This window comes from Bombina bombina, chromosome 7 (assembly GCF_027579735.1).
Source record: "Bombina bombina isolate aBomBom1 chromosome 7, aBomBom1.pri, whole genome shotgun sequence".
Taxonomy (NCBI): domain Eukaryota; kingdom Metazoa; phylum Chordata; class Amphibia; order Anura; family Bombinatoridae; genus Bombina; species Bombina bombina.
Window position 1 is genome coordinate 370,712,976 of NC_069505.1, and position 9,925 is coordinate 370,722,900.

The following is a 9,925-nucleotide window of genomic DNA, read 5'->3' on the forward strand; positions in this document are numbered from 1 at the left end:
CCATATTCATCTAAGCACACTGAGCAAGAAGTCTATGTCTGGTTGCCCCTTTTCCCCATAGGGAGATTAAATACACATAGAGAGAAGCACAGTCACAAGAATGAACAACTGTCTCAAAACTCTATATATATATATATATATATATATATATATATATATATAAAATGTAGTGTTACCAGCACAATGTATTAAATGCATTTAATTTAAGATGTATTCCATGCACTTTTTATGTGAAAAGCAGAGAATAAGCCATATTTCACTTTTTACCTCAGGCTGTGAACAATGCCATATCTGACATAAAATTGGAGCTTATCTCGAAATTCACATTTTTTTTTTTTTTTTTTAAATTGACATATATTTTGAACTCCAAGTGTTTTTTTATAAATCAAATATGACTTTTTTTTTTTATGAGACATCCACTATGTTAGATTGATCTCACATTGGGGGGGGGTTATTTGTTACTACTGTAATATTTGTTTTAGCTCCAACAAAGGCTAACTCAACCACATTTGTGTTTTTTTCCCAATACACTTTTATTTACTATAACTAGGCCTTTCTTTTTTAAATGACATTTACTAAATAACCAATTAAAGGAGAATGTATCTGAACTCTAATAGCCCTTTGCATGACTAAAAAAAAGGCTTTTCAGGCCTATACAATACTCACTGTAGGGGCACAATCCGATATACGGCGCAGGTTTCGGCGCAATCGTGGTAACCTGCGCCGCCAGTAGTTTCAGCTCGCACAGCGAGCTATCACATATACGGCGCCAACAGTTGCTAAAGTGCCGTAAGTCTGACAAACTAGCGATGTCCAGAAATCTGCGTATGTACAAATTTCTGGAGTCGCCAGTGACTTACGGCACTTTAGAAACTACCGCCGCCTACAAAAACTGACTAAAATATTAAATCTCCCGTAACTGTCTAACACGCCTCCCAAACATAGCCCAACACGTATACCCCTCTATCCGCAATCCCCCATCTCACTCCTAACAATACATTTATTAACCCCTAAACCGCCACTCCCGGACCCCGCCGCCACCTATAATAACTGTATCACCCCCTAATGTGAGCCCCTACCCCACCGCCACTTACATTAAAATGATAACCCCCTAATTTGAGCCCATACCCCGCTGCCACCTATTTAAACTACATTACCCCCTAATGTGAGCCCCTACCCCGCCGCTACCTATTTAAACTACATTACCCCCTAATGTGAGCCCCTACCCCGTCGCCACCTATATTAAAATGATAACCTCCTAATGTGAGCCCCTACTCCGCCGCTACTTATTTAAACTACATTACCCCCTAATGTGAGCCCCTACCCCGCCGCCACCTATATTAAAATGATAACCCCCTAATGTGAGCCCCTACACCGCCGCCACCTACATTAAAATGATTAACCCCTAATCTAATCCCCCTACACCGCCGCCACCTATATTAAAATGATAACCCCCTAATGTGAGCCCCTAAACAACCGCCACCTATATTAAAATGATTAACCCCTAATCTAATCGCCCTACACCGCCGCCACCTATATTAAAATGATTAACCCCTAATCTAATCGCCCTACACCGCCGCCACCTATATTAAAATGATTAACCCCTAATCTAATCCCCCTACACCGCCGCACCTATATTAAAATGATTAACCCCTAATCTAATCCCCCTACACCGCCGCCACCTATATTAAAATGATAACCCCCTAATGTGAGCCCCTACACAACCGCCACCTATATTAAAATGATTAACCCCTAATAAAATCCCCCTACACCACCGCCACCTATATTAAAATGATTAACCACTAAACCTAAGTCTAACCCTAACACCCCCTAATGTAATTATTATTAAAATAAGTCTAATTAATATTAATAATATTAACTAAATTATTCCTATTTAAATCTAAATACTTACCTATAAAATAAACCCTAATATAGCTACAATATAACTAATAATTACATTGTAGCTATTTTAGGGTTTATATTTATTTTACAGGTAACTTGGTATTAATTTTAACTAGGTACAATAGCTATTAAATAGTTATTAACTATTTAATAGCTACCTAGTTAAAATAATTACCAAATTACCTGTAAAATAAATCCTAACCTAAGTTACAAATACACCTACACTATCAATAGATTAATTAAATAAACTACAATTATCTAAACTAAAATTAATTAAATACACTAAACTAAATTTTAAACTAATTACACCTAATCTAGGCCCCTAATAAAATAACAAAGCCCCCCCAAAATAAAAAAATAATGTCCCTACCCTAAACTAAATTACAAAAAGTAATCAGCTCTATTACCAGCCCTTAAAAGGGCCTTGTGACACTAAACGGGTCCTGCCTTGTGACACTAAACGGGTCCTGCTTCGTCCCTGCCGATTGCAGCTATGTAGCTGGCAAGTGACCACAGCCTGTAGCCACCCCTGATGTCTGACAACACCAGTACTCAGGTTCCCACCTTGTAGCAGACTCCAGCTACCAGACTAGGTAGCTCTGTCAGAGTCTCCTTCCTCTGCCTGGAACAGGCTGCTATGTAGCCCAGGAAAAGTGATTTTTAGCTGGAGCAAACCCAAATAACTAGACAGCATAGCATTAAGGTTTAACAGGAACTGGTTTTATTGAAAACACACACTCCTTTTATACAGTCAGCTCATCTTGATAAGACCCTGGACAATCCCACTATTTTCCCGCCATTCCCGCCCCTCCAGACAGCCCGGCACCTCCATAGGAGCCACAGTCCCACATAATCCCAATACATATGGGTGGCGTTTTCGGGGTGATCCCGGTGATGCAGCGGCTAATTTTAAAGCTCTCGTCCCCAGATTTCACAGTCCAAAAATCAGCATGATTTGTTACTGGGGACCGGAGTTACAGTCCGAAGAATTTATGGGATTAGGGGTGTCCAAAACCCCCGGTTCCCAAAGGAGCTCCCCATCCGGCAATTTTCCCACCCCTTGTACTCTCCAGGGGCTACTAATCCCCAAAAGAGCGGAGCTCTGGGGAACATGGTTGCTGGAGCCACCTGGGTTAAAATGTGTGGGTGTTCTGCTGTCCTGGAGTTCCAAGAGCCTGGCCAGCCTGAGAGGGGTTAGGTGGGTGTCCGTTGTAAGGCAGCCGACCGGGAGTTCCAGGAGCCCGTTCAGCCTAGGAGGATTTTGCTGGTCATACACCAACTTTTCTCTGAACATAAAAAAAAGCCAACACAAAGCAAACAAACAGCTTCCAGAGATGGTGGTGGCTCTGAGAAGCCCAAAACCACTGAGAAACAACAGGGGTGAGGTTGTAGGGGGGTGGGGGGTAGCCTTACTTAGCCGTCTGATATCCATGACACCTCCCCCCTCCAGTTCGGCAGACCCGGCTAGACCCTTAACGGGTTGGCCTGGGGCTGTCCGACAGTGGCCCTCCACCTCTCGGTTGCTGAGAGAGGTTATCCCATCTCTCCTGAGCTTGGGGCATCCTGTGGGGTTTCTGCTGGCGTTTATACCCTGCGCCCTGGGAGCAGGGATAGTCACAAAATGCAAAGTCCCAAGTTTGCTAAGGCCGGCTCCCAAACAATTGCTGTTCCACAAGTTCCAGTGTCCTTAAGTTCCATGGCCAAACTGTTTCCCTCTGTGACACTCTGTTGAGTACCCGGCCGACCCACCCACAAACAAAGCCAGTACCGGTTTCCCGGCTGTATACCCACCCCAGACTGTTGGTGGAAGTTGCTCCTTAGTGGGGCAGGCAAAACTCGGGTGCCCAAACTTGTGGCACCAACTGCATGAGAGGGTACCCCCCTGGCCTGCGCCCTGTGAGATATACTCCAGGACAAGAAAAGGGTATAGACCCTGCCAAGCTACTAAGGGGAGAGACCATCTGTCTCCTCTCCCAAGAAGGAGATCTACTGCTGGGGAGGGAGGTCTGCTACCTCCGCTCCATGGGAAACTGTGCTGCCGCTGGGGATAGAGACCGACTGTTTCCTCTCCCTGAAAGGGATTCGGCCACTGGGGAGAGAGGGAGAGATATCGATACCCGTCTCTCCCTGCAAGGGCTTCTCTGTAAGTAGAGGGAGGACGACTAGCTCCGATCCCAGGGGATGGCTCTGCCGCTGGGGAGAGAGACCGACTGTCTCCTCTCCCGGCTCCTGGCTCTGCCGCTGGGGAGAGAGACCGACTGTCTCCTCTCCCGGCTCCTGGCTCTGCCGCTGGGGAGAGAGACCGACTGTCTCCTCTCCCGGCTCCTGGCTCTGCCGCTGGGGAGAGAGACCGACTGTCTCCTCTCCCGGGAAGGGGTTCTGTTTACGGGGAGGGAGGAAGACTATCTCCGCTCCCAGGGGATGGCTCTGCCGCTGGGGAGAGAGACTGACTGTCTTCTCTCCCGCCTCCTGGCTCTGCCGCTGGGGAGGGAGACCGATTGTCTCCTCTCCCAGGCAGGGGTTCAGCTTACGGGAGGGAGGACGACTACCTCCGCTCCCAGGGGATGGCTCTGCCGCTGGGGAGAGAGACCGACTGTCTCCTCTCCCGGCTCCTGGCTCTGCCGCTCTGACCCGTGGTGTGTTAAGTAGTATTATTCTTAGCAGTTTAATACCTGTTACTCCCCCTATCGGGGGAGGTCTATATGGGCTGCATTTTTGGAACAGGGAGATGGAAGAAGATGATTGGTCTGTCCTCCTACTTCAAATTTAGCCTAAACACAAGTGGCTGTCTCAAATCAGTCCGGCCACGAGATAGATAGATATGATAGATAGATATACATAGAATAAATAGAAGATAAATAGATCGATTTGATAGATATATAATTACCCTTACAAAGTATAATAATAAAACATGCGTTCTGGGAGCCATGGTAACTAGGTTGTGTTAAGTAGTACTATTCTTAGAACTTTAATCCCTGTAACTCCCCCTATCGGGGGAGGTCTATATGGCCTGCATGATCACCCTGACAAATTATAACAACAAGACATGCGGTCTGGGACCCATGGTAACTAGGTTGTGTTTATATTAGTACTATTCTTAGCACTTTAATCCATGTTACTCCCCCTATCTGTGTAGGTCTATATGGCCTGCATGATTACCCTGAGAAAGTATAACAACAAGACATGCGGTCTGGGACCCATGGTAATAAAGGTTGTGTTTAGTAGTACTATTCTTAGCACTTTAATCCCTTTTACTCCCCCTATCGGGAGAGGTCTATATGGCCTGCATGATTACCCTGACAAAGTATAACAACATCACATGTTGTCTGGGACCCATTGTAACTATGTTGTGTTAAGTAGTACTATTCTTAGCACTTTAATACCTGGTAGTCCCGGTATCGGGGGAGGTCTATATGGCCTGCATGATTACCCTGACAAAGTATAATAATAAAACATGCGGTCTGGGAGCCATGGTAACTATGTTGTGTTAAGTAGTACTATTCTTAGCACTTTAATCCCTGTAACTCCCCCGATTGGGGGAGGTCTATACGGCCTGCCTGATTACCCTCACCAAATATAACAACAAGACATGCAGTCTGGGACCCATGGTAACTAGGTTGTGTTTATATTAGTACTATTCTTAGCACTTTAATCCCTTTTACTCCCCCTATCGGGGGAGGTCTATACGGCCTGCCTGATTACATGGCATTGATTTGAGGAACCCGGAGATAATTGAGAGGAACCGGGAACATTTTACAAAAAATGTGCTTGGACACCCATTACAGGTCGTTCTCCTTCAGCCTTTTTATACCATGGGCCACGACCCTCAACAGGCACAACCGCATGAAACACCACATATGCCACCTTTTTGCACAATAAACTACAGGTATGACATAGATGGAACCCGGAGATAATTTAGAGCAACCAAGAGACGGATAAAGATGCTTGGTCGGTCCTCCTCCTTCAAATTTGGGGCACTGCACGTGCAATTTAATGGTCCACCAGATATGAGTGGTGTGTTAAGTTGTACTATTCTTAACAGTTTAATCACTGTTATGTGCCTTATTTTTTGCTTTGAGTTTTGTAGCCACAGGGGCAGCAGCAGAGGCCAGAAAAAGTAGGCATGTACAAATGACTGAAAATTTGGGTATTGTTGTAGCCACTGCTGTAGCAGCGGACAGAAAAATTGATGTTTGTAAAACATTTAGAAAGTGCCCTAAAAGCTTGCGGCTTGAACACTAGTTGTTGGCGGATAAGTCAAGCAAGTCATCCTGCATTGTAAACAGGATTGGTTCTCTAGGAGAGAAGCAAAAACAGAGCGCATCCACAATCTAAGTGTAGTTGTAAAAGTCACAGTTTATTCAGATGTATAAAACAACACCATCCCGGTCACCCGCTAACCTTCACCACAGGTCGCTCCAGTGGACCTTTTCCCCATTGGTACCCACTAGGGAGGGCAAGAGGTGGGGTGATTGCCGGAAGAGAGCGTGGTGTGTGTTTTTGTATGTGTGTGATGTGTATGTTGTTTAAGAGTGTGTGTGGTGTGAATAAGAATGTGTAGTGAGTGTGTGTGTTGTATAATAGTATGTTTGGTTTGTGTTATATGAGAGTGTGTGTATGGTGTGTGTTTGTGTATGTGTGTGGTAGGTGTGTGGTGGTGTGTGGTGTGAATACAGTGAAGGATACCTTGGCTACCCCGACTGGGTATCTCCACCAAATGGGTACTTCTTCCTCCCTGGTGACTCCAGCTATGTAGCCCAAGAAAATGATTCTCGCAGGGGCCCACCTAAATGACTAGACAGACTAGCATCCAGTTGAAATAAGACTGACTTTATTGGGACAAACACACATCTTTTATACATACAACTCATCTTGATAAAACAGGAGACAATGCCACAGTTTTTCCACCATTCCCGCCCCTACAGACAGGTTGGCGCCGATCATAGCAGCCATGTTCCTCCAGATTCCCAGTACCCAGGGGTGGCGGTTTAGTTATATTGTAGCTAGCTTAGGGTTTATTTTATAGGTAAGTATTTAGCTTTAAATATGAATAATTTATTTAATTGTAGTTATTTTATTTAGATTTATTTAAATTATTTTTTAAGTTAGGGGGCGGTTAGGGTTAGACTTAGATTTAGGGGTTAATAACTTTATTATAGTGGCGGCGACATTGGGGGTGGCAGATTAGGGGTTAAAAATTGTAGTTAGGTTGCGGCGACATTGGGGGCGGCAGAGTAGGGGTTAATAAATAAAAAGTTGGTATCGGCGATGTTGGGGGAAGCAGATTAAAGGGTTCATAGGGATAATGTAGGTGGCGTCGGTGTCCGGAGCGGCAGATTAGGGGTTAATAATATAATGCAGGTGGCGGTGATGTCGGGAACAGCAGATTAGGGGTTAATAAGTGTAATATTAGGGGTTTTTAGACTCAGGGTTCATGTTAGGGTGTTAGGTGTAGACATAAAAAGTATTTCCCCATAGGAATCAATGGGGCTGCGTTAGAAGCTGAACGCTGCTTTTTTGCAGGTGTTAGGTTTTATTTCAGCCAGCTCTGCCCCATTGATTCCTATGGGGAAATCGTGCACGAGCACGTTTAGCCAGCTCACCGCTTAATACCAGCGTTGTCTTAAGTGAGCGGTGAGGGAAAACTGTACGTTAGACACGCACACCATTACCAACAAAAACCTGTAATCTCGCTGATTGAGAATAAGCCACCTAGTGGCAGAAAATGGCAGAATATACATACATACAAAATATTCTTTCAAATGTAACAAAAAGCAACAACATACAATATATAAACATGATATGATACATGTACAAAATAACAGGTACATCATACAGAGAACCATGTATCATTATCAAAGCAGAAGGGGGCATCCTGTATATCAAGGAAAGACCAAAAGGTCATATTCCTTGTTCATACCTATCGGGACCCATTGTAACTATGTTGTGTTAAGTAGTACTATTCTTAGCACTTTAATACCTGGTAGTCCCGGTATCGGGGGAGGTCTATATGGCCTGCATGATTACCCTGACAAAGTATAATAATAAAACATGCGGTCTGGGAGCCATGGTAACTATGTTGTGTTAAGTAGTACTATTCTTAGCACTTTAATCCCTGTAACTCCCCCGATTGGGGGAGGTCTATACGGCCTGCCTGATTACCCTCACCAAATATAACAACAAGACATGCAGTCTGGGACCCATGGTAACTAGGTTGTGTTTATATTAGTACTATTCTTAGCACTTTAATCCCTTTTACTCCCCCTATCGGGGGAGGTCTATACGGCCTGCCTGATTACATGGCATTGATTTGAGGAACCCGGAGATAATTGAGAGGAACCGGGAACATTTTACAAAAAATGTGCTTGGACACCCATTACAGGTCGTTCTCCTTCAGCCTTTTTATACCATGGGCCACGACCCTCAACAGGCACAACCGCATGAAACACCACATATGCCACCTTTTTGCACAATAAACTACAGGTATGACATAGATGGAACCCGGAGATAATTTAGAGCAACCAAGAAACGGATAAAGATGCTTGGTCGGTCCTCCTCCTTCAAATTTGGGGCACTGCACGTGCAATTTAATGGTCCACCAGATATGAGTGGTGTGTTAAGTTGTACTATTCTTAACAGTTTAATCACTGTTATGTGCCTTATTTTTTGCTTTGAGTTTTGTAGCCACAGGGGCAGCAGCAGAGGCCAGAAAAAGTAGGCATGTACAAATGACTGAAAATTTGGGTATTGTTGTAGCCACTGCTGTAGCAGCGGACAGAAAAATTGATGTTTGTAAAACATTTAGAAAGTGCCCTAAAAGCTTGCGGCTTGAACACTAGTTGTTGGCGGATAAGTCAAGCAAGTCATCCTGCATTGTAAACAGGATTGGTTCTCTAGGAGAGAAGCAAAAACAGAGCGCATCCACAATCTAAGTGTAGTTGTAAAAGTCACAGTTTATTCAGATATATAAAACAACACCATCCCGGTCACCCGCTAACCTTCACCACAGGTCGCTCCAGTGGACCTTTTCCCCATTGGTACCCACTAGGGAGGGCAAGAGGTGGGGTGATTGCCGGAAGAGAGCGTGGTGTGTGTTTTTGTATGTGTGTGATATGTATGTTGTATAAGAGTGTGTGTGGTGTGAATAAGAATGTGTAGTGAGTGTGTGTGTTGTATAATAGTATGTTTGGTTTGTGTTATATGAGAGTGTGTGTATGGTGTGTGTTTGTGTATGTGTGTGGTAGGTGTGTGGTGGTGTGTGGTGTGAATACAGTGAAGGATACCTTGGCTACCCCGACTGGGTATCTCCACCAAATGGGTACTTCTTCCTCCCTGGTGACTCCAGCTATGTAGCCCAATAAAATGATTCTCGCAGGGGCCCACCTAAATGACTAGACAGACTAGCATCCAGGTGAAATAAGACTGACTTTATTGGGACAAACACACATCTTTTATACATACAACTCATCTTGATAAAACAGGAGACAATGCCACAGTTTTTCCACCATTCCCGCCCCTACAGACAGGTTGGCGCCGATCATAGCAGCCATGTTCCTCCAGATTCCCAGTACCCAGGGGTGGCGGTTTAGTTATATTGTAGCTAGCTTAGGGTTTATTTTATAGGTAAGTATTTAGTTTTAAATAGGAATAATTTATTTAATTGTAGTTATTTTATTTAGATTTATTTAAATTATTTTTTAAGTTAGGGGGCGGTTAGGGTTAGACTTAGATTTAGGGGTTAATAACTTTATTATAGTGGCGGCGACATTGGGGGCGGCAGATTAGGGGTTAAAAATTGTAGTTAGGTTGCGGCGACATTGGGGGCGGCAGAGTAGGGGTTAATAAATAAAAAGTTGGTATCGGCGATGTTGGGGGAAGCAGATTAGGGGTTCATAGGGATAATGTAGGTGGCGTTGGTGTCCGGAGCGGCAGATTAGGGGTTAATAATATAATGCAGGTGGCGGTGATGTCGGGAACAGCAGATTAGGGGTTAATAAGTGTAATATTAGGGGTTTTTAGACTC